At 34.2% G+C, this 23,768-nt stretch overlaps 1 protein-coding gene and 1 long non-coding RNA gene across 29 annotated transcripts in view; both read left to right on the forward strand.

Moving 5' to 3' along the window:
* Positions 1 to 9,347: 9,347 nt before the first annotated feature.
* Positions 9,348 to 14,406, forward strand: LOC141378561 (uncharacterized). Of its 3 annotated transcripts, none has more exons than XR_015513360.1 (6): positions 9,348 to 10,835; positions 11,147 to 11,212; positions 11,737 to 11,797; positions 12,595 to 12,709; positions 12,974 to 13,085; positions 14,172 to 14,406. It is a non-coding gene; the product is annotated as an uncharacterized LOC141378561 (long non-coding RNA). The 3 variants fall into 3 exon arrangements; XR_015513358.1 differs by having other exon boundaries at positions 11,147 to 11,202; positions 11,604 to 11,797; XR_015513359.1 differs by having other exon boundaries at positions 11,147 to 11,202.
* A 9,082-nt stretch (positions 14,407 to 23,488) lies between these two features.
* The window catches only part of slc8a1b (solute carrier family 8 member 1b), a 200,561-nt gene continuing 200,281 nt past the window's right edge, over positions 23,489 to 23,768 (forward strand). For all 26 annotated transcript variants that reach the window (XR_015512828.1, XR_015512832.1, XR_015512833.1 and 23 more), the window contains exon 1: positions 23,489 to 23,679. The gene's annotated coding sequence lies outside the window, so the exon portion shown is untranslated. The remainder of the gene's footprint in view (positions 23,680 to 23,768) is intronic.

Consider the following 23,768-nt stretch of genomic DNA (forward strand, 5'->3'; position numbering starts at 1 on the left):
TAGAAATATTTTCTTATTTCGATGAAAACTCTGCAGGTGAATTGGATAAAAACATGAACAAAATAAATAAAAATATGATATATAATCAATAAGCAACGAACATATTTTTATGTTTCTTTACCATATTAAAAAAAGTTATTTACTTTATGTCAAAGTCCCTTCAAGACAAAACATTTCACTCTTTGAAATGCCATGGCAGTGTCATACGTTATCATCCTCCGAATAAGGCTTTGCCAGATTGTGCTGGTCTTCAGAAGTAATTCACAATTTAGTCTTGATGGTGAATCTCCTCCAGAAATAAAAGCGACTGTTTACAAGTTTGTGGGAGTTTGAGTAGTTGCTATCATGTGATGTTTGTTTGACAGGATGGACTGTACCTTGCGTTCCTTTCATACAGATTACAAAACCAAAAAAACTTTTGCTTTCAAGTGTAGTTGGTTCATATAAAAGTACAGATCTTCAGCTTTATGTGGATATATTTCTTATGTCTGTGAAGCAACTATTAGCTGAAATTCCAGTGTGTTTGTTGACCACAAAAACTGTTGTGAAAGCAGACATCTGGTCCAAGCTTCTCCTCTATAGAATCGTCAGTCTATATCAATCGATGATTGGCTACTGAACTAGTAGCCGGGGCTTCATTCTCCGTATTCACCGTTCCACTTCTCCCTATTCAAAACTATACGAGTAATATGTCTTGTCTATACCGTAGTCTTTGATTATGTTTCAGACAGTTGACGCAGTTAAGGGCGTACTCACACTATGTGCCTGAACACGTTTACGTCATCGATGATGCGCTGTGGGTAAGAAGTGCTCTCGCTCAGCACAGTAGAGATTGCTTTAGTTATATCGTTTATGTCGTTTGGGATGCGGTGACATAAAGTCAAATATTTCGCCGAATAGATCAGACACTTTTGACGCTCATAAACAACCATAAAGTCCTTGTGCTGCAGGAATTAGGAGGTTTGCTTAAGGTGCAGCTGTTGTGCAGTAAGGGGTTTGCATCTTTAATAATCTACGACAGTTTGCGTTCATTTTTGCAAAGCACTGAGCCCAAATGAACTGTGCTCTGGCACACATCTTCCAACCGGGCCAGGGCCGGCCAACTAAACCACGCCTGAGCCCGATTCAGAGCTCTCACACTTTTCAAACAATCTGGGAAAAGGGCCTGGGCACGGTTCGTATAGCATAGTGTGGGTACGCCCTTAGACATTACTTAATCAGAACATGTCAATTTAAGCTTTTAGTTATCACCATACTTTCCCACTTCAGAATTGTAAGATTACTTTGTGATTAAATTAGTTTGTATATTTTTTATTGAATATTCAAATGAGGCCTTCTTTCATTACTAGCAGAAGTTTTTGAACACTGGATTAAGTCAGGTTTAAAATTCTTGTTTATGAATTTATTTTTTGACATTAGAATGAACGTTTTCTCTTTTATCAGTTCAGAATTCAGAAAATATTATGAACAGCTACAAAAAAAGCTGTTATTAGACTAAAATATTTTTTTTAATCAGGCTAATTATGAAGAAAGCCATCTGTAAGAACCTTCAAATTTCAGATAAGAATAAAATAATAGTACTAAAGCTGGAAACAAACGACTTTTGAATAAACGGCTTTTCAAACTATGTCTAAGTCTGCAGGCACATATTGATGAAGTGTGACAAAAGAAATGCTCAAATGTGTCTCAGATGCTTTCTTTAGCCAAAAAGCCCTGAAGTCTGAAAATTGACAGATGCATGTGGAAAAAGGTGTTATTGCCTGCAGTGTTTGGCCTTAAGTGAATCTATTTTTTGAAGGATGTTTTGTATTGGAAAGGAGGAAGTGATTTTCTTTTGGCACATGTGCTGACTCCACACCTGCTGCGCCGCAGTGCTGTCAGATGAGCTTTGATGGTGGGTGTGGTTTTTCCTGCAGGCAATTTGTGTTTAATGACCCGAACAGCTAAAGAGCAGGTAGATGACGTGATCTATCAGGCTGATGACAGTCTTCAGTACTGCCACCTGTGCCCACATTCATTCTCCCTGCAGGTGTTTCACTGGACCCCACAAAAACTCAATCAATGCTAGTGTTTCCCCAGGAAATCCCTGTTTACATAGCACAAACCTTCGCTTAATGTTCGTTTTCATCTCTAGGAAAAATAACTACATGCCCCCAAACAAGACCAATTCTCCTGAGGAATACAGCTGTTAGAATAAGACTTTTATATTGAGATTTATAAAATTCCATTGGTAGTATACATTTACATTTGTGCTGTCGAGATTATTTGTATCCAAAATAATAGCTTGACGACGCTGTGGTGCAGTAGGTAGTGCTGTCACCTCACAGCAAGAAGGTCGCTGGTTTGAGCCTCGGCTGGGTCAGATAGTGTTTCTGTGTGGAGTTTGCATGTTCTCCCTGTGTTTACGTGGATTTCCTCCGGGTGCTCCGGTTTCCCTCACAATCTAAAGACATGTGGTATAGGTAAATTGGGTTGGCTAAATTGTCTCTAGTGAATGAGTGTGTATGGATGTTTCCCAGAGATGGGTTGCAGCTGGAAGGGTATTCGCTGCGTAAAACATTTGGTAGATAAGTTGGCGGTTCGTTCTGCTGTGGCGACCTCAGATTAATAAAGGGACTAAGCCGAAAAGAAAATGACACACGCAATTATATATGTAAATAAACATGTATTTATTTGAATGTAAACATGTCTATATTAAAAATATTTGTTTAAATGTATGGATTAAATATTTATATCTATAAATTATATAAACTTATGTAAATATTTAGGTTTTTTGTTTTTTATATATTTTTTGTTTATACACAGTGACTACACATTCATTATGAAAATAGAAATGTTCATTTTAGATGTGATTAATCATGATAAATGATTTGATTGCACTTATTTAGAATGGTCCTTCGCCATAACGCGGTCTTGCAGTTTCATGGATTTTGTTCTGTGTGCTGATTAGCGCATTGTGTTCTGTGTCCTCATTTGCTGTATATTATTGTCAATCAATCTCCTTTATGTTGTATCTCCTATACAGTACAGAATGCATTTAGCTTGGCAGATTTACATAAATATTTGAACGCTAGCAGTGTGACTCTGAAGTGCTGGACTATACAGTATGTTTGCAGGTTTTTCTCCCCAACAAACCCCATAATGTCAACGAAACATTCTGCACCCATAGGGCAGAAGAAGATTCTAACTAAACGCACAAAAAGTTGGACTTACCTGCTAAAGAAAGGAAGTTATGCAGGTGTTTAAACAAGGGAGAAAAGTTAAATGTAGAACTGTTAATGCCTATCTGAGAAAATAGTGTAGTGAGGGGTATAAAAGTTTTAAATATCTATAATTGTAATAAATTAAGCAGACTACTTCACGGATTTCGCCTATTGTTTAACTTTCTTAATTAACAAGGGACCATTGTAGATTATATATATATCAATCATCTACGTAAAGAATAAAATACAAATATATCTTTTTAATATATACATTTCTAACTAACTCTTAATTTTTTTTTTTATTAAACATACTTTCAGATTATGTTAATTGTTTTGTAATTTTTTTCGGGTTACAAAATAATAAGTATCTTATTTTAGATTTACAGACGGCAAAAACTAAAATGTCATTCAGTGAAACATTAGTTTACTTTACAATGCTCAGCATATATAAGTACACCCATCACAAATCAATAAAATTCATATTTTTGACAGGAAGCTATACAATATTATATTAGAGCATATACTTTAACTTAGCCAGTACTGAAGCCAAATCTGGCGCTTATCTAACAAAATACAACTCAATTATGCTGAGCACTGTTTGTATCAGAATATCTTGTCAGGCACAATCACAAGAAGAATTTTTTGATGACATTTTAAAATCTCCAAAATACAAATAATTTTCATTTTAATTCTTTACATGTCGCCATTCAAATATTTTAGAATAATTTCAAATATTATAATAAAATAGAGTATTCCTTTAGTGTTAAATGGTTTCCACGGGATTCCTATTGCTTAATTATAATTAGCAATTATTTATTCAAAAGGTGGCACAGTGAATCAGTGGTTAGCACTATCACTTCACAGAAAGAAGGTCATTGGTTCAAGTCGCGGCTGTGAGGACTTTGCATGTTCTCCCCCATGTTGACGCGGGTTTCTTCCGGGAGCTCCAGTTTCCCCCACAGTCCAAAGATGTGCTATAAATTAACTGGGAAAGCTAAATTGTCCGTAGTGTATTAGTGCAAGAGTGTCTGGGTGTTTTCCAGTACTGGGTTGCAGCTGGAATGGCATCTGCTGCATAAAGCATATGCTAGAATAGATGAAGGTTTATTCCACTGTGGCGACCTCTGATGGGTCAGAGAGTAAGCCCAAGGAAAATGGATGAATGAATGATTTATTTCTTCATTTTATATTTATTATTTATATGTAATAAGCACACGTCAGTAATATATTGTTAAATTTTTTAATTCATTTTTTAGGTGCTCTTTATGATAATATAGTAATTTATCTGGAAAACATGGGTAAAAAATAAGTATAAAAATTGCATTTCTGTTTTATATTTTTCAAACCTTTGTGTGTGTGTGTGTGTGTGTGTGTGTGTGTGTATTGAATATAGCTTTCAAAAGTGTTTTCTCTGTCATTGCTTCTGGCTGTGTAGGTTGCACAGCCTTTCTTCTGGGTGGTTTATTGATTGACGGCGTTGAGTACTGATGCTGGAAAATCATAAATCTGTCCTACACATTTCTTTCCTTTCTTCTGCAGTTCACTTATTTTTTTCTTTGTCTTCAGCAGCAGTAGCAGCACTGCAGTGACCATAACATAGAAGAGCTCTGTCTCTCTGAGGACCGTCCCAAGATTCATCATGCCCCATGATCAGTTAAGGAGATCGATTCGCTCGCTTTCTCTCTCTCTCTCACTCCCTCCCTCTCTTTCCTGGAGCATCAAGCCTCTTCATCACTCCTGACTTCTGTGGGATTGTACATTACACTGTGAAGGTTTCCAGGATTGCTGTTTGAGCTTATGGGTTACGAGTGTACATCTGAACATGTGTGTGTGTATGTGCGTTTGACACAGGAAAATGGGCCTGAAATGTAAAAAAAATAGGGCAACCATCAGAAGAGGCTCTGCCCAGAGAGTAGGAGGTGAAGCCAGACACTTCCATTTATGAGAGTGTTTATCTCTCTCCTACACACACACACACACATGCTTTAAAGAACACGATCGCAAACCATTACAGGTAATGTCACCACTTGATCCGGTTCAACCCTCGAAGGCTGCATACGTGCTTTAAGAAAAGCTGTGAGTGTTTGCGTGGCCATTATCACCCACCATTATTGCCTATCCCAAATGTAATTTTCCTTGTGTCTTTAGTTTTCCTCGGACCAGAAGTCAGAGGGGATTCTGTCCATTCAGCCACTGAATGAAGAACAACCGGTGAGACTCGAAAACGAATTACGAGCTCAATCAACTTTACAAAGCAATTACCAAGAGGAGCGTAATCTTCTGTTATGGTATGAAAGTCTAATAGAATGAAATGCATTAGTGATGAATGAAGGGGCATGAACTGATAAAAAGAGCTCATCAGTCTGGAAATGGCCTGTTTTTGCTCCTACGACAAAGAAGTTAGGTGCCTAAATCAAAATCAGAACCAAATATTAACATAAATATTAAGACTGGGCGATATGACACCATCACATATCAAGGTATAAGTCATCTCATACTCTAAATTAAACATGTTTCACAGTATACACTCAAAAAATGATGTTGGCTGTTTGTTCAAACTACTTATGTCAAAATCTTGAGGTTTTTTTGGGACAAGTCAATTGTTTTATGTTCAGTCATCTTACATTTGTAAAAACTAATAAGCTGACTTAATTCCTTTATGTTGCCCCAACATTAAGTGATCGTGTGGAACTCACAGTGTACAATGTAAATAAATGCTGTTACACACAATTCCTTCATGTCCTGACATACATCAGTTAAATGTAACCTATTTTACCCCTTTTTTAAGATTTACGAGAAGTCTTTTGTGTCTCCAGAATGTTTCTGTAAATTTCAAAACACTCATCAGATAATTTATTAGACCTTTCAAATATTGGATTTTCTGTTCTGAACACTATGTAGCTGTTTTTGTGGCCTGTGCCTTTAATGCTAGTTCTCTCCACACACTGTTCCCATGTGCCTGTCAGAGTGGCTGCTTACTGACCTGTGGCTGTGGGGATAGTAGAAGTAAAGATGGTAAAATTGCTGTAATTCAATACAAGCATGCACTGTTTTAAAAATGTTTTAAACTTGTAAAACTGATTCTTAATCACATTTGATGATAATTGATGATCACAGTGAGCTCAACAGATCCTTTAATCCTGGTTGCTTTGCGCTTGTCCTGTCTTGTTAATATGATCATATGTGTTACTACGGAGACATTTAAATACGCAGCTGTCAATCAAATCGGTGGTCAGGGAATTCCTATAGGATATGCATATATGGACCGCACTCCTATGTCATGTTGGGGTGGGCCTCAACATGGGAGGGATTTGGTTTCTATTTTAATGTCAGGAATTTAAAAAAGAGACGTATGTCACCCCAATATGACGGTGGACACTCTATACCTGCACACAGTTCTGTCCAAACAGCTTACAAAAGATGATTTTCATTATAGGTAAACTTTAAATTATTAAGCAATAAAATATAATATTTATAATTATGATATAATATATTATGTTTTTGTTTTTTACAAATTTAAGTGAATTGAATACAAAACAATTAAGTTGTCCTAAAAAAAACCCTCAAGAATGGTTATTTCAACTGATTTTACATAAGTAGTTTGAACAAGCAAAAAAAAAATGTATTGGGTGTTAGCAATTTATATATTGACCACATGTAAAGGAAGGATTATATCTTATTTACATTTTAAAGTCCTAAGAAATGTTCTTGAGAAATGAAAATGATTGATTAAAAATGTTAAAATAAAAACAAGACACTTTCCAAAAGCTACACTGTGAAAATCCTGAGTTCCATACAATTCCTCTAGGCTGTGCCAACACAAATTGATTAAATTAACTCAATCGTTTCTACAAATTCAAGCGGACTGAACATAAAACAGTTACATTGTCCCAAAAAAACATGAGAATTTTGTCTTCAACTTATGTTAAATGAGTAAACAAGCAGCACAATTATTTTTGGAGTGTAATGATTCCAATTCCAATATAAAAATAATAAATTTTAAATAAATATTAACATACTATACAATGATCAAATGTAATGATTGTAATTTCAAGATTGCAACTTACAATGCTCTTAAATGCTGTTATTCATGTTTCTGTTTGCATCCCTGTATTGGCAAATAGTATTGCGCTCATATAAATTATAAAAATGCATTACACTCCAGAATCTCCTGCTTATTCAAACTAATATATTTCAAATGAGCTGAACCAAACCAATTCTTAAGTTTTTTTTTTCTTTTTAGTGGGGATAGCTAAATAGTTTCATGTTAATTTCAATTCAATTTGTAAAAACAATTAGGCTAACATAATCGATTTGTGTTGGGACCTGAAAGAATTGTGTGGAACCCAGAATTTTTTACAGTGTACCATAAATAATGTATTTTTTGACACCACAAAAAACAATATTGCATAATATGAAACGATAGAGGTCTTATTTTGTTGATAGGGCATACTATACTGTCACTTCGCACAGTCCTATACTATTTCACTGCATAGATTTTTTTAATGATACTGCGTTTCTTTGTCTCTCTCATATTATGCTCTATGGCTCAAGGAGTCATTTGTGTTTTGTTCACGGCTCAAAATACAGCAGAGCACTGCAGTAATTGCAGCAGGGTCCCAAGACAAAGTTCTTAAGGATGCATATGAAAATATCAACCCATAAAGGAGAATCACACGTGCCCACGCAAAAGGATCTCAGCACACTTTCTCAGAGCTGATTGCACTAGACATTAATGCAAACAAATGGAAAAGGAGAGGACGGAAAAAGGGTTGAATGCTTTGATTAGACACAGTTTCACACCTGCATGAACACTTAGAGAAGGGAATCAATATTACCCTCTGCTCTCCAGGGGAAACAGCGAGAGACTCGTAGAACTAATATTTGCCATAGCGATATCTAACTTTATTAAATTAACTTCACAATGTGTCATGCCGGCTCTGGCTGTGCAGCAAAGATAAATAAAAAAGTCATGTTTTTATGAAGGCTCTTCATTTCTGTTTTGTTCTCTTTGCTCCTCTCTTTGTGAACTTTTTAGTGTAGAATAAAAATATAGCAAATGTCTCTGAGACAGTATATAACAGATTAAAGATCGCAAGATGGCATGCTATAAGGTTAACTTCCTTTTTTATACTATAGATCAGATTTAGTTTTTTAAATGGAACAAGTATTTTAATTACTTGCATGATTTGTTTAAAAGGATTTACCCAAAAGTAAAAACTGACTCACCCTCAAGTGGTTTCAAACCTTTAACGTTTCTTCTGTAAAGACACACCTGGTTGCTGTTTCGAATGTTAACACTTAATTGAATGGGCATTATCAGTGGTTATCAGCTGCTAGATGTAGGCTCAGAAGGCTGTTATCATCCATCCACATAGTTAACCAGCTATACTAAAAGAGAAAACTCTAGATCCAGATCTGTTTTTACATCGCTGTGATGGTTGGCTTTAGGGTTGGGGTAGGGGTAGAGTTGAATAAAATGCAATATAAATAATTCTCGCGGTTAATCAGCTATACTAATAGAGAAGACTCCAGATCCAGCTCTGTTTTACTGTGATGGCTGCGTTTAGGGTAGACATTAATAAAACACAATTAATGGAAAGTTTAATTAATAATATAAATCATTCTTGTTAACTTTTGGCCGCAGCTGTATGTGATCTATAGCTGATTAATCATGCGCATGACTGATAACAGCCTTCTGAGCCTAACAGTAGGTGCAGAAGAACCATATTGGCCCATATCTATCAGCTGATAACCACTGAGAATGGTCATTCAATGACGGCTGAAAGACATCTATTGTGGCATCCATAGTAGTAAAGGAAACTATGGAAGTCATCATTGGTTATCCATTTGTAAAATTGGGAACTAAAACAACTGTACAGAACCAAATGAATTTAGTGTTGGGGAAAGTTATTGAAAATAATGCAATTCAATATTAAGCTACTTCTCAAAAAAGTAACTTGTTTTGTTACTTAGTTACTTTAAAGTAATGTGCTATCTCACTTTTGAGTTACTTTTTCTTATGGCTGTTCATTTTTATTTATCTATTTTTTTAAAGTAAAAATGCTCTGGGATTTAACAACTTTCTGCATAAGCTTCACTTTCCTTTATCTTTAAAATAACACATAAAAAAACTGTAAAGTACACTGTAAACGATTTCTGTTGTTTTCACGGTATTATACTGCATTTCTCAACAGTTGTTTACTGTATAAGCTGTGCACAGTGTGTTACTGTATATATTGCTGTTTTCACAGCATGATGATGTATTCTCAACATTTCCATACTGTGAACATGATTAACAGTATGCTACTGCAGATTTTACAATGAATTTTGGGAAAAAATCAGTTACTGTGAATCTAAATACAGTACTGCAAATGACCATGAAAAACTCTACACACACTTTATATTATTATTATTATGTTTATTTTATTTTTTGACAAAGTATTTTGTGAAGAAAAATAAAATAACCAGTTTCTTCAGACTGTTCAGTGCATAAAACTGTCCCCTGGTTTTCCATATTTGGGTGTACTGCAACTTAATTTTATAAGGTTAACATGAAAATATTAAATCATTTTTAATCAACATAACTTTGTGCTTAACCAAAACGTAAACTGGAACAAAAGTAATTGATTCATGAAACCAAAGTCAGCTTAAATTTCATAATGACCAGCCTGCTTTAGACGGATTCATGAGGTTAGGGCACTCGTCATCACCATGGAGGTCACATATCTCCGCATTTTCAAAACAATATTTTAAAATACCCACCATCTCTATAAATAAACCACAGACTTGAGTTTACAACAACTACATTCCCGCATGAAAAACGGTTAAAACTAAATTTCATAACACATTCATTATAGAGCCATCTAAGACCGGGGCAAGTCTCACATGTCTAGCCGATTATAACCTCGTTTCGCCGGATACATGAGTGATGATGGACACCCTGGAGGTCAGAATCTCCGCTATCGGCAAAGCACGCTTAAAATTTACACATGATATCTATAAATAAACCACAGATTTGAGTTTGTAAGAACTACATTCTCGCATGAAACACTGTTGAAATTTCATTTCGTGACATATTAAACGCAATATTTATAATATTAGCTGGGCTTTCTCATCCGCCATTACCATTTGCTTGTTGATGTGAAATGAATTCTGGGAGAAAAAAAATATTTATATATAATTCTCAAAACACTTCAAACGAACTTTATTCTTATTGTCAATGTCAGATATATGTAATAATTTCGCTGGTAAAGTGAATAAAAAACAATGTTACTATATTGTAATCAATATCACGTTTGCACTGGTTCGGTTCAGCACTCGAGCAACTCTGAATCGTATTGAACCGAATTGAACCGTTTGCTTGGGAATTATTTGATCACACGTGTTCACAAGCACATTCAGCAATATGCAATTAGTGTATAATTAGTGTATAAATGCGTGTGGCCAAGCAGTATAACGAAATAGTAATGAATCATATACAAAAAGGAATCGGTTTTAGGCGGATTCGATTCTTTACTGTTCACTAAGGAGCCGATTCATAGAACCGAACGGACACGACTCGACATGCAGGCAACGGCTCTCCTAATTTGAAATTCACCTGTCGTCTTTCATCCAGCGAATTCATCTTCGGTAAGTGTTTTAAAGTCAAATTCTGTCCGTTAAAGGATTGTTTTATAAGTATTTATGTGTATTGTGTGTGTAATTTAAAATAATTAACCAAGTGACATTAGTTGTAGGTTCTTATGTTATGTCACGCTATCCGTTAACAAACGGTATTTTAAACAAGAAATAACAGACGCCAGGCGGTCATTGTAGTGTTTGCGAGGTATTAGATACAGTGAGTTTATCTTGAGTGAGTTTTTGACCATACGTTAAGTTACCTGAAAATAAAAACATAACTTTAACTTATTGTAACTGCATTAATGAATTCTCTATTTCAGCACAACACTGAGATGAAGGCGAAGTCACCATGAAAAGTTAAACGTTTACCGTTAAGGTAAGCTCTGGTCTTCACATAGTCATTTTGACTAAGCTATCATTATGGTAAAATTTTTCAACTGTAAGTTAGTTATTTAAACTAAACTCATAATGAAATGAGTCTTAACTGTTTTATTAAATGGAGCTGAAAATTAAATGCAGTTGAATTATTTTAAGCTAACGTTAATATTAACAAAATACATATTAATTGTCTATTTCTCAATAATGTTAATGAGCTTGATGTATAGTGTGTCATTAATTGTACATTTAATTTTTGGTGTTCAGGTGTACCTGAGGTGAGTGTACGTTCTGAGTACACAGATATAAGCCAAAGTCATTATCACTATATATATATATATATATATATATATATATATATATATATATATATATATATATATATATCCATCCTATTCTAAGTGAAATTGATGGGGTCAGGGAATGATTTGTGTACAAATGTATTTTAACCCCATACAGATTGGTATGGTTGTACCATAGATTTAGATTAATGTTAAGTCTTATTTTACTCTTATTATATTTATCTGTTTTTCAGCTACAGTAATTGATGTTGAAAAAACTGATGCAACCAATCACTCCTCACTTGATTATTCAAGGTAATGTTGATGTCTTCCTCATTTTGATTAGATTTTTAAATGTCAAGTTGTTCACAGATTTGTTGTGAGGAGTTTCATGTACAACCTCTTTTTCTTCTTCCAGCAGTTCCTAAGATAAAAAAATCTGGTGTTAAAACAGCCACAGCTATGCTATTTGCCTACACAGTGCTGAGTAAATATTAGACAAACGTTTTTTTCTATAACTGTTGTCTTTGTGTTTATTAGCAATTTTACTGGGCGTATGTGTTTTTTTTTTTTTCAAACAGCCTGGAAACTGTAAGTTTAGTTCAATATGTTATTTTATGCTATTCATTTTTGTGTTAACATGGATTGCATGTTGAAGCTATCGTTTTATAGTGGGAAAATGTAAAACAGAATCACTGAATACAATGGCATAATGATTCTGCTTGTTCAAAGAAGGTACTTGATTTAGTTTTCCTCAAGCGACACATCAGTTTTTATGACTATTGCTTGACACTTGAATTGAAGGGACAGTTCACCCCAAAATGAAAATAATAGCATCTTTGGCATCCTCCACTTGTTTCAAAATAGTTATACATTTAATTTGTTCCGTTGAACACAAACTCGTATTTTTTAAAGAAATTTGGTTCAAATATGGATGTCAATAGTTACTGGTTACTAACATTCTTCAAAATATCTGCTTTAGTGTTCAACAGAAATTTAAATGATTTAAAACACGTGGAGTAATGGTGGCAAAAAAGTAAACTATCCTTTTAAATATTTTATTCTGAGACTTATTCATATATGTCTTGTCTTTTGCCATATTGTCTTTCTAGCTCAGATTGTGATGAACCTGGAATGTGACACCAGTTAGTCTTAAGACAAGAACCGAATAAAGCACAGATGTGGAGGGATTTGCAGCCAAACTTACTGGAGGGAAGGAACCTTTAGGTAAAAGCACCTGCTTTATTTAGATCTGAAGTATTTTATTTGACTTAGAGATTTATTGTTTTAATTCTAATTTAAAGCAAACAAGGTTGAGCACCCCTGGTCTAAAAGCTCAAAAATGCTGTTTCCGTGATAAGGTTAAATGTAGTTCAGAAATAGATTCATTAGGATCAATGCTTAAAGTAAACATTTTCTTCTCTCTGTAGACCAAACATGTTTACTATTCCTCACATTTTAATAAATTGTTTCTGTTTTTGTTTCTTACAGTGTGGGTGAACATACTACCTGGATGTCCAACAAAGGCTGCACAAGAGCTCATTTGATAGCACATATTCTGTCCTGTCTACATCTCTGATGACCTGGAAGTGCTTCGACATCAGTGAGTAATACATCTTTATATTGTCATGCATACAGGATTTCTGTAAGCTTAGCTTTAATGTTAGTTTCTAATCAGCAGTGACTGTTTTAAAAAATTAAGTATTTAAATTATTCTCAACGTTTTACTGATGCTGTGCACAGTAACGTTATGATGATTTAGTTTGAGGAAATGTTACTAGAGGGTTTGTATAAAAAATAAATAAATAAATAAATTGTATGAAATGACTCGATAAAATGTTTATTTGTCTCACTGACATGCCATCACTGCTGCATATTAAAATACAGTAATACGAATTGACAGCAGAATATTACCACAAACATTTCATGAAGTAGGCTAGACTGCTCTTTAGTTCTCTGCTCAACTTTAACACATTTCCTCGTGTCGCTGAGCCTCTCTGCAGATTTTGCCAAAAATGAATGCTTAGTGATTACTTTGTTTTATGCAAACCAAATATCAGTAACTCATCATTAGCATTATTTTAAAAAATCACCCACGGCTTTCATGTTCTCTAACGCAATCTTATCTGTAAGTTAGAAGTGGATTTATACGTGTTAAAAGCCTAAAAGTATTTAATTAACATTAGTCACATTAAATTAGATTATTTTTATTTATTTAATTTTAAATATGTAGCCTCTTATAGTGAGAATGAACTGTGTTTACCCCTCTTAAATCCATGGAAGCACTAGTAGTGTGATCATGGAATCAGATATTCGAGCTATACAGAGTCGGACATTAAGTTAAGATGAGACTTTATTTTTTACACACCTGTGTGGACACCTGACTAGCGATCTTCAAGAACAATGCCCGCTGATCTTTTCCCCATTAACGTTAGTGTAATTGTTAATTGACAACAAACTGTATTTCACCAACAAAAACAATTAAAAAAACTGTTATATATATTATAACTGTTATATATATATATATATATATATATATATATATATATATATATATATATATATATATATATATATATATATATTTATATATAAAAACAGTGCAGTGTTTCGTTTCTGAATGAATTAAATGGTTTGAGGGATGATTAGTTTTTACTCCAGTGATTAATTTTGCTTGTCATTTTTGCAGGATCATCAGAAGTGCTGCTGCCCTTTTTCACTGTCCCTTTCCACATCATTTGGCCTTCATCATGTCTTGTAGCAGTATTTTCACCTGTTTTTAAAATTGTAATAATTTTTGATGCATTAATTGTTGACTGGTTTTAATGATCAATTGTTTATTAGTGTTCTGTTGCTCTGTTATATTGAATTACTGCTACTGTTTTAGCATGGTTTACACAATAAACCTTTATTGTGAAGTTAAAGTTTCAGTTTCTTTATTTTTCTTGTATTTCTTGAACAGTTAAAATAACACTTGTGCACTTTTTTAACATTTTTACCCATTATAAAGTAGCACTATTAAATAAAATAAAATAACATTTAATAACTGTAAAATACTATACAGTAATAATGAAAGTAACGTTAAAATACCGTAGTTCTTCATGGTAAAAATGTACAATAAAATACTGTTTTCAGTTTTGCAGTATGTGTATCACTACTGTAATTGGTGTTACAGTAAAAATCAACAACAGTAAAATGATGTATTACATTTTACAGTAAATGTAATACTAATGTAATTAGTATTACAGTAATGTTACTGTTTTATGAAATACAGCAGCTACTGGATAATTGTTGCCAGTAACTTACTGTTAATTTAACAAGAAATCGTTTACAGTGTAGGATTATGCTGAGAACTTTTTGACTACGGAGTTAAACATGCCATACTGTATTTACAGATTATTGAAAGTTTAAGCAATGTGTTTGCTACCTTTAAAATTATTGTCTTGTTAGTTCTGTAAAAGCACTGTATATTGAAGGTTCAAGAAACCTTCAAGAATTTATGTATGTTAAGCATAAATTAAGACAACGTTAGCACGTCAGCTTTAATTGTGGGAAAAACTGGATCATTTTTAGCTTTTGTCAGCAAGATTCTATTTTCCTTGGGGCGGGATAAAAATTTGTGACATAGAAATACCTGTCTAGTGATGATGCTTCGGTTTCTCATATATATTCATAGCGAAGTTTTCTTATCCTATGAGAAAACCCTGCGTCTTAATTATTAAAGAAAGCATGTGCTTACCAAAGGCACGGCAGACATGCCAAGCTGTGAGACCTGGTGACTGGGTGAAGTATTTAGCGTTCATGAAGGGTCGCACTGTATGTGTTTTTTTCCATGATCCATTTTGTTTTGTTGCATGTCTTTCCCCGCAATGCTGTCAGGGCCGATACAGCAAAGCCATTTGTGTGCAGCAAGGATTTTTGTCGGGAGAGCTGTAAGAATCTTTGCCTTTTATCAGTTAAGTTCGTTATCATTCAGACACATCTGTGCTGCTGTGTTCGTCTATATTTAAATTTCTCTGGATTAACGGCAGAGTTGATGGTTGAAATAGACAGGGCAAGAGACCACTGTGTCTGCATTCAGATCCAGGATTCAGGAGAGAAGTTCTCCTCATTTATAGTGTTTATATAAACATGATTTTTTTAATGATATAACAAATTGTGGTTGTGAGTATATGAAATTACGAAAAACAAGTAGCAGGGCATTAAATTACTTACTATTTATTTCTTTGCATTTTAACTTTGTAAACTATAAAATCATGGGTCTCCTCATGGTTTGTTTCATTTTGTGAGCCAACTGACAACAGTTGTTGCCTTCCCTCTGTTTCCCCTGCTCTCACGGCCACTCCTCCTTCTGCTTGCAGTGCTCCACACACACACAATAATAAATTTTTTTAATAAATTCTGAGGTTGAACTGAAATATGGGGGAGTGGGGTTTCATGGCCCTTTGAGATAATCCCCTTTTTAAATGCATTATCTGGCTGAGTGCGTGATTCAACGTGACTTTGTTCATTTTAATTTAGCAGTTTAATTTTTAAAAGTGAATTAACAAAACTAAAAAGTAACATGAATTTAATTTTTACTCAAATATTAATACTTATTTTTAAAGTAATGCTTTTCTAAAGTAACTAATTAAAAGTAATTAGTATTATTATAACATAACTTGCATTACTTGCAATGCATTACCCCCCATGTTGAATAAAAGTGTGCATATCATTGGAAAACACAGTGAAAGGATATTTCAACCAAAAATGACAAATAACTCACCATTTACTTAACCTTGTGTGGTTTCAAACTATTGTTTTTGTTTTACTCTAGTGAACTCAAAAGAAGATTTTTAAGAAGAAAGCTAAAACCCTGTAACCATTAGGGAAAACAAATACTATGGACATCAATGGTTACATGTTTCCAGCTTCAAAATGTTTACCTTTGTGTTCAACAGAAGAAAGAAAATCAAAGTGGATTGGAACAAGTAAAGGATGAGTAAATAATGATTGAATTTTCATTTTTGGGTGAATTATCCTTTTAAGTGTAAACATCTCACATCATGTGTTGTTCATAAGTGTCTAACAATGATCATTTCAAAGCCTTTAATCTGAATGATTATGTTGTTTAAACATAAGGTGTGGTCTAATAATTTTAATTCTCATCAAGCAAACTGTAACACAATAAGCTAACAATGCTTGTTTTTGTCATAATGAGAGGTGTATGAATGAAAGTGTATCATTAGTAATGTTTTTCACCCTCACAGGTTTCTGGTATTTGAGTGAGTGTGTTCGGCTTGTTCAGCTCCGCTATCTGTGATCTTTGTGCTCCACTGGTCTCTCTAATGAGCAGCAGAACAGAGGAGGAGAAAACTGACCCAGGTTTGTAAAATGAATGGATAATGCTTTCACATATAGCTCTGCTTGCCTCTTTAAACTCAGTTCATTATTTTTGTGTTTGGTATTTTTTCACTATTATTTATTAAGCATGTTTCAGAGGTAATCAAGGCAAGTTTATTTGTATAGCACATATGGAAGAATTTGAGTACCTAATATCATTTTACAATGTAATATGCAAAATGGCGTTGCCATATGTTAAATAGTAATATATTTCTGTATTTCAGTTTGCATTTTCCAAGACGTGCAACGTTTGGTGCAAAATTAAAATTAAATGAAGCACATTAATAAGCATATATATAATGCATAAATAAGCACAAATAATCACAAATGTATACCTTAAGAGATAATAACTACAAAGAATTAAAATATGTGTTAAAACTTTAGGTGCTCATATATTCCTTTTTTTCTAGATTAATTTGACTAATCTTGGAATTAATCTAGATTAAAATGGCTCACTTGAATTCTGCCGAAGGCATTCAAAATATGTGTGCTACCCAAATAATGACTAAATATAAGTCTTTGAGAACGGGTTTCTCAAGCCAGGTATCGCATTAGACCAGGGGCTCATCTCCGGTTTCTAAAATGACCTGACACACACCTCTCAAAAAATGTAACTACACGTCAAAACGATGCATAGCGCAAGCTCTGTGATTGGTCGGCTTGGTATCACTGATGAGTGTTGGTGGGACCAAGAGCCGCGTGAACCCGTTGAAGCGAGTGTTTACAAGTGTCGAGTCCCGTGAAGAAGCTCCAGATGGAAACTTTTATTTTGTGTTTACCTTATAATTAAAGTTGTTGCACTTCTGCCAGTTCCCGCCTTAAAATGAGCGAGTTTGAGCTACTTCTATAATAGGATAGCGTTAAGAAAAAACAATACAACAGTGAATAAACTCGACACAGAAGAACATAAACACCTACTGCCAGCTAGCGTTTCAGAAGGGTTATTGCAGAGCAACAAAAACAGCACCCAAAAGTATAAATGCATGACAACGCGCAAGGCATGTGCCGTGGGTCACGCCGATCACTCGACGCAGAAGAGAGTTGCAGAGAGCTAACTGCCAACGTGTAAATGTGTGTTGGATAATTACTCATCCCTACAGTGAAATACTAAATAATAATAATAATATTTTTTAAATCAATAATATTTTTATTATATTTTGCCATTTAAATGTAACATGTAATTGAATTTTTTCTTACAAGAAATAATACACACACACAGACACACATATATATATATATATATATATATATATATATATATATATATATATACATATACATCATGAACATTTATATAATTACAAGTTCACATATTATCAAAACCCATTTATGTTTCAATTATTTATTTTTATATTCTTTTACAAATAAACAACTTAAAAACATTTTTAAGCTATTTTTTTAAATGATTAATAATTAAATTATTTTATTTTATTTTTTTTGCACTGCAGCAACCATACCTATTTTAGTGTCTAGACTGCGTGTGTGTTTAAGTTAGTTTTGATTAGTCATCCTGTCAGTATGGATTTGTGCACCATGTGATCAGCAGGGCATCAACCGGCCAGTTTGCTTGTCTTAACCCTGACTAACGTCTTTGTTCTGTGAGGTCATGAAATCTCGATCCAGCAGTGGTTCTGTCACCCTCAGTGAAGCTCATGTGCACTTTATGAGGCCTGTAACACAAGATCTGACATCCAGGCCCTCAAAGCACTTGGTACTATGAAGATTAACACTCGGTTATTTCAGGACAGATCTTTCCACAGGGTATCTGATGTGAGTCACACAAGTGTGTTATAAGATGAAGACACAGCGCTTTAGGATGGAAGTACAAAATCTCTCTCAGACGCAAACATGTTTAGATGCATGTGTGGGTTTGCGAAGTAATGTAGCCCTCAAACGGCCCCTATAGCCATACATGATAATTCTTCAGGAGGTGACAAACCTCTTCTGTTTTTTTTTCTTCCATGGTTATGTGTATTTCATGTCTCATGTCTGAGTGTTTCACAAATGGAAAGCATGCCCCAGAAAATCAATAAAAAAAATGGATAATATATATACCAGAAAAATTACCAGTGCATTTCAGCAATATACTCAGGTTTTTTTGTTTTGCTGGTTTTTGTAACTACTTATTTAAAATATGCCCAAAAAACACAATTATTGAGCTGTTTTGGGACAGCTCAAATATTGTCTGTTCAGTCAACTTACATTTGTAAAAAAAAAAAAAAAAACTTAAGGTAACTTCATTGATATGCTTTGGCAGGACATAGGGATTGTGCGGAAGCCATCTTCTTTTTTTTTTTTACAATGTATGCAAATAAGGCACTTGAGTACAAGTACAGATACCATAATAAATTTTTTTCTATTATAAGTAAAAGTCCTCCTTTTTTATATTACTCTTCAGTTGAATCAGTGAATTATTTACTGGAGACCATCTCTAAATAGATCATTTGAATCAGTCAGTTGTTTATAGGACATTTACTCTGAAGAGATCATTTCAATAAGTGAATGATTGTTATGGTTGGTTGCAAGAAAGCAGACCCAGTTGCAGTAATGAATGCATACAAAAGGTGTTTATTGACAGAATTGGACACAAGTAGACAGTCAAGGGGATGACAATGTCCAAACAGTAGGGGCAATAACACAGGTAAGCCAGTGGTAGGGACAAGATGGCACTAAAATGAACAGTCAGCCAGGAGTAGGAGCAAAAGTGGTCAAAACCAGAGCCTGGAGAAAGCATGTAAACTCCAAACTGCCAGGCCAGGGAAGTCAGGACACAGGATAGGACTGGAAACGTATGTGACACAAGACACAAAAGAAAATGAAGTCCAATATAAATCCTAATAGAAAGAGAACAAGACTGACTTCAGTAATCAGATAAAACAGAAACCAAAATAAAGACTTCTAGAATCTTATAGAGATAAATAAAACAATCAAAAAGACAATTAATAATCAACTAAGACAAGACTGGGACTGAAAGAAAAATAGAACAAAAATGATTTTAATGACAAAAGCAAGACAAAGATTAGAACACAATATTAAGTAAACAATAAGAACAAACAAAAGAAAGTTGTAGCTACAAACAAACAATAAATAGATAGGAGAACAAGCAAGACAAAAGTGTACATGGAACAAAGACAAGCGCAGACTGAACAAAGTAAACCAACAAAGAAATAAGAACACACTGCACAATATAAAGAACAAAGCACACGAGAGACCGGTGAAAACAATCAAGATTACAAGTGAAAACTAGCGGGAAAGACAAGAGGAGCATATGGCCAACACAAATTAAGGCAAAGCAATGTAAACAAGCGCAGGACAAACAGGAACATTAAACAGTGACAGGACAGACAAGACTGTCAGGTCAGGACCATGACAATGATTTACTGTAGATGTAAGTACTACCTTGTGCTTTCCTACTACAGTATATACTAAAAACTGTATGCCAGCTGAGTTGTATGTCCGAATTCATAAAATTCTAAAAACGGTATGTGAGAAGTACCTGGATGACCTACTACTTCCAGCAAGATTCTGAAGTGCACATTGGATGGATGCTACACTAACCCATGATGCAACACGAGAAAATCCATGAATGGGAGTGAAACAACGCAACTGGCTTGGGTAGGTTAAATAATGATGGCAAAATGGTGGATGCAGTATGTCAAAGTTCCATTCATACTGTTCATATTCATACTGTGGTTTAAGTTCAAATGCAGTACCTACTGAGTAGTATGCGATTTTAGTGCAGCCTCACACTTAATAGATAATTTGAATCAGTGAGTTGTTTACTGGAAACTCACACTGAACAGATCAATTGAATCAGTGAGTTGTTTACTGGAAACTCACACTGAACAGATCAATTGAATCAGTGAGTTGTTTACTGGAGAATATCTCTGAACAGATCATTTTAAGCAGTGAGTTGTTTACAGGTGACTCACTATTAACAGATCATTTGAATCAATGAGCTGTTTCTTGGAGACTCAGGCTGTGATCTTCAGCATTTTTGTACCATCGTGTTATGCTCAAGGATGCATGAAAGTTCTCATATGTGTTCTTGATATTGAGGATGCATCGATGCAGACTTTAGCACCAAACTCATTCTAGAAGTCCCAGACGTCATTGCAGCTGAATAAAGGAGGTGGGAAGTGCAGCATTTTATATAGATTTAGTATTATTAAAGTTCGGTGATTTCGCTTATTTATCTCACGAGTTTCCCTAAATGAAACAGTCAATGTAAACGTTACCATGAAAATCTTAATAAAGACAAACACATTAAGGATGTTTATTTGCTGAAATTTGTATTAAAATCTGTTTTATTTGTATTGTGCAACTTAAATTTGTAAGGTTTTTATGCATAGTAAATATTGTGAAAAGGGGGAAAAAAACTATAAATTGCTGTATGAATGTTGTAATGTGTGGGTCTTTTAAAAATGAGTGTAGGTCATGTGACCATCAGGAAGAACCAGGGAAGAACCCAGCATCTCATTTCTGAAAGGACACGTTCTGTGTTCTTGGGGTCTCAAGAGTTCGTTCTTCCGAGGTTACTTTGCAAGAATGGTCTCCACAAGCACGCAAGTCCCTTCTCTGTGTTCTTTGAATTAAGAAACAGTCTCACTCTGAAAATATTAATTTAAATCAGTGAATGATTTCCTGGAGACTCTCTTAAATGAATTATTTGAATAAGTCTGTGGTTAAATCAGTGACAACCAAATTGTGGCCAAAATTGTGCATTGTGAGCCCAACTTTAATGTCCTCAAAGCCTGGCTCACACTGAGGGATTTTTTAAATAGTCCTTTATGATTGTATCTTATCAGACTGTACTTGGATAATCCACATGTCATATTGTAAGATCTCAGTTATATTAATGTCAGACTGTATGACAATCAAGACATGTCAAAATCAAATTTATACTTCAACTGATGACGTAAAACTCCAGGCGAGTCTTCTTGAGTGTGTCTGATTTTGACATATCTTGATATACTTGTACAATCAGAGCAGAGCTTTAGTCAAAATCTGCTGCGTGTGCACACGTGCTTTTGAGTGTGAGTACACAAGGGTGTCTGTATGTGCAATTTTTTTCAGGTTATCTGTGCAACTATATGGGACACAGCTGGCAGAATCTACTACTCTAGCCCCATTTCCTGCATAAAAAAGCTGTTCTGCTGCATCATTAGATGAAATGCAGAACTAACTGCTTTAGCGATATTTTAAGTTGTTTTAGGTGGGGTGTTTTGTGAATGTACAAAGGTAATGATGCTGTATTTACAGATGTAAAATAATAATCAGGAAGATGTTATTTCTTTGTATTGACGTATGTAATGAATGGTGTTTGCAAAAAAATAAAGCAGAGATTTGTCATCAGAAATGGATCAGTTTGAATGCATTGTACATATTATAGCTTACCTGAACTGTGTTGTTTAAAATAATGTGTTTAAAATAAAATAAGTAAATACTATAAATGCTGTAAAGAACAACATATGGTGGTAGTTTTTTATGCTGTTAAAAAAAACAGTAGAGAACAAGCTTAAACCAGAATCACAACTTACAACACATCATTTGGTGTTTTTCAGCATTTCATTTCATTAATTGGGTAATCATCACTATAAAGTGCCTTTTGAGCGTCAGAATTAAAAAAAAAAAAGTTTGAGATTTTTGATTTGTTGTATTAATTAGACCTTAAGCTGTAAGAAATGAATGTTGGTCAAGCTTCAGCACTTTTTTTTTATATAAATAAACTGCAAGCCGACAAACAGTAAACAAAGCTCAAATTGTGTCAACCCTGTCATGGACAAATTCAAAGTAGTATAAGTATATTTTCATTGCAGTTAGATTATAAACTGTATATTTTCAGAAAGGTGATGTGTCCCTTTACCAACATAACTTTTTAGATTATGGAAAAGCCGATCTAATAAAAAGATTTATTTCCTAATAATATAGGCAATCAAAATAAAAGCCTACATCTAAAATATTTTGTCAAACTTTAACACAATATTAACTGTTCCTTATTGGTTGATTAAGAAATCACACAAGATTTTTTTGCTAAGTTTATAAATGATTTGTTTATTTTTATGCAACAGAGGTCATAGAATAAAGGTATTAATAATGCTGTAAATATTTTTCAGTTTCTTGCTCGGATGGATCATTTCGTTTTGTGAGATCTGAATGTATCAGCAGCAGCATCATGTAGCCTATTTATTTGTTTTGCCAGTATTTTGACTCTCAAAGTGGCAGTATAGCTGTTGACTGTTTAGACTTTTGAGCTGTTTATGAATCAGAGGACCTGTATTACCCTTACATCAAGGTTCTACTGAGGAGAATCACCTAGCCTACATACATTTTGTATTGCCCTTATAAACATGTACCATTGTTTCATTGCATAAACGAATTTATTGCTTTTATTTTTTATTATTATTTCTTCTTATTTTTTTATTATTATTTCTTCTTATTATTTTATTTTATTATTTTAAACTAACTATTTACCACACATTAAATAAAGGTGATACCTACATGGTAGCATATTATAAGTTATACAAATGGTAATCTATACACCAAAACCATGTTTTTTTTCTGCAACATGAATTAAAAGCTCCACACCATGGCCGTAAAAAGGCCTCTTCCATTGTAGGCAACGAACCGATTCAAAAGATTCGTTTGCTAACCAGATTGGTTCGCTTTGCTAGCAGCTGTTTTCGAGTAACACAAAATCATTGAATCAAAAAGGTGTCGTGAGTTTTAAGAGCGTCGTGACCGCTAAGTTCGTGTTTCAATCTTGTTTACCTGGACTTTGAAGATTTGACTGGCGAGAAGCAAGAACAAAATTGGTAAGTGAAAGTGACAGTTTAACTGAGTTACAGTTGTTCTCAATTTGGCGGGAGTACGTCGGATTTATGTAAAATTAAACGGTAGTCAG

This window comes from Danio rerio, chromosome 17 (genome assembly GCF_052040795.2).
Source record: "Danio rerio strain M-AB ecotype USA chromosome 17, GRCz13ab, whole genome shotgun sequence".
Lineage (NCBI taxonomy): Eukaryota > Metazoa > Chordata > Actinopteri > Cypriniformes > Danionidae > Danio > Danio rerio.